This window comes from Asterias amurensis, chromosome 8 (genome assembly GCF_032118995.1).
Source record: "Asterias amurensis chromosome 8, ASM3211899v1".
Taxonomy (NCBI): Eukaryota; Metazoa; Echinodermata; class Asteroidea; order Forcipulatida; family Asteriidae; genus Asterias; species Asterias amurensis.
In genome coordinates this window covers 11,417,185-11,419,470 of record NC_092655.1, presented here as the reverse complement: position 1 = coordinate 11,419,470, position 2,286 = coordinate 11,417,185, and the positions used below count along the sequence as shown (strand labels likewise).

Sequence of the window (2,286 nt, the reverse complement as noted above, 5' to 3'; positions counted from 1 at the left end):
TTACTGCAAGGGCGAGGTTTTTGTGGGAAGTATAAACATTAAAGGCACTCGACACGTTTGGTAATTGTCACAGACCAGTTATCTTACGTGGTGTATCCCAAAATATGCATACAATAACAAATAATGTGACCATTTGGGCTTAATTGGTCATCAAATTTTCCAGAGAATAAGCAAAGAAATAACACCCTAAGTGCATTACTTCGTGTGCTTTCACATGCATAATTAATTTAGAGTGATAAGTTACACTCTTTTTTATAATATGTAACTGCAGATTGAGCTGTTTTGAGCCGTTTCTAACAATGTTTTATAAATCAAAAGCTCTCCATCACTCGTTACCAAGTAAGTTTTTATGCAAACAATCATTTTGAGTAATTACCAACAGTGTCAGGTCACTTTAGATGATCAAACGGACAACATCTTTGCAAGAGATGTCTGTTATAATACAAACTGGTGTCATAAGATTACTCAAGTCGAAGTACTCTTAGTCCTTTTCTTCACTTGTCTCCTGTTGTTCTAGTACGCTCAAAGTCACTGGCTGAAGCTTTGCAGCTTTCGTCTTCGCCAGTTGTATGGGAAGTTCTCTTGCCACTTGAAATATGGGGGAAAAAAACTATGCATGTAAATTTATCTCATTTTTATTGGATTAAATACGACAAAAGTGCAAACTTTTTATTTAAGCTACGGTAGTTGAACAACGCAGTGACAAATGTCATCCTTTTGCCGCGTTGAATGGACTTAAATTCTCAGTGGGTCGGTGCTAACTGGAAATACTCATGCGAAAAGTTTTTGAGAAAATTTGATGTGCCTTATCTAATCAAGGTTTTCCATAGCTGGGGGGAGAAGGCCTATTCCTGGATTTGATGGAAAACACATTCTGACTGGATTAAACAATAATTATTGTATAGTCTACAGATTTCAGAAATAAGCTAAATATGGTTTTTGTGCCATTCTAAAGAAACAACAATGAACACCACACTCACCAACGATAGTAATAAAAAGGCCAAAACTGACGATGGAAAACAATATAATTATGAATTTTGCCATTATTTTGTCACAGCTAGTCATCGTTTTGAATTACGTGTGGTGAACTGACTCAGTAATTTGACATTTTGTCACTGATTCATTTTGATTGCCCAACTTTTGTCCTGCAAAAATCATTGGAGTTTGACAAGGCAACAGAGGGACGTTTAGCGCAGGCCTAGAATTAATAACCGTAATTAACAGTGTTTACTTACTGATAATGATCGTATCATGGTGGAGGTAGAAATAGATCGTATAGCATGACGAGGCTCTGCAATGATGTCTTGGCATCACACTTCAATGACCGGCTTTTCCATTCCAGGCCTGACTTTGCCATTGTCACGGAAGAGCATCACACTAAACTTACTGGACAAGAAGGCAAAAAAACTATACAGTGAGTCATGGCAGTAGTGGACATACACTACAGGGCCCCTTTATTCCTCTTTAATGCCAAGCTACCACTGGCTAGTGGAGGAATAATAATATTCCTCCATGGCTAAACAATAAACAAACTACCTGGTCAAAATCAATAATGAATAATCATTAATTAACAATGCACCCAGCTAAATCCAAAACAGAGCATGAAAAACACAACCATCCAATGAATGATTAAAATTAATTCAATAATTTAATTGACTTGGATTGAGTCCTTGAGTTGAGTGACCTAGACTGAGTCCTTGAACATGTTGACCCACGGCCATTGTCCATCTATCTAGTAAAACTATTACTCTAGACTGAGAAAGTAACAATAAGACGATGAATGGATTTTATGCACTATTAGTAATGTTTATCTCGCAACAGCCACACATTAATGCCAGCTGCCCAGTGCCCATCCATACACACAGATGGACCGTTATTTTAATAGGACGACGGTACGTGCATGTTCATAGTGTACGAAAATTTGAAGACAAATATATTTGTATCCGTCAGATCCCTCTTTGTATTGAAATGGTATTTACCAAAAATACACCCAGAGTAATCAGGAGACAATTGCTGCTACTTTGAGTACATTTTAAAGCAATAAATAAAGATAGATTAATAAAAATCTTAGATTTCAGAGTGAGAGAGTTTGAATTAGTGAACATACCTGTTGACGGTTGGTCGGTGAGGTGAAAGGTCATCGAACCCCGCGCGCACTGCGCGTGAGCTAAAACAATGGAACGTGTAGTAGGTGCTGGAGCACAAGTGTATTAATCCTTGAACGACCTTTAAACATGAAGTATACGGGCAGAAACAAACAAACGATCACACCCCATTGTGCATTCA

At 37.6% G+C, this 2,286-nt stretch overlaps 1 long non-coding RNA gene across 1 annotated transcript; it reads right to left on the bottom strand.

Moving 5' to 3' along the window:
- LOC139940689 (uncharacterized) lies at positions 1 to 1,588 on the bottom strand. The gene is made up of 2 exons (XR_011786493.1): positions 1,236 to 1,588; positions 1 to 588 (listed from the first exon to the last, which is right to left on the bottom strand). It is a non-coding gene; the product is annotated as an uncharacterized lncRNA (long non-coding RNA).
- Between the last annotated feature and the right edge of the window lie 698 nt (positions 1,589 to 2,286).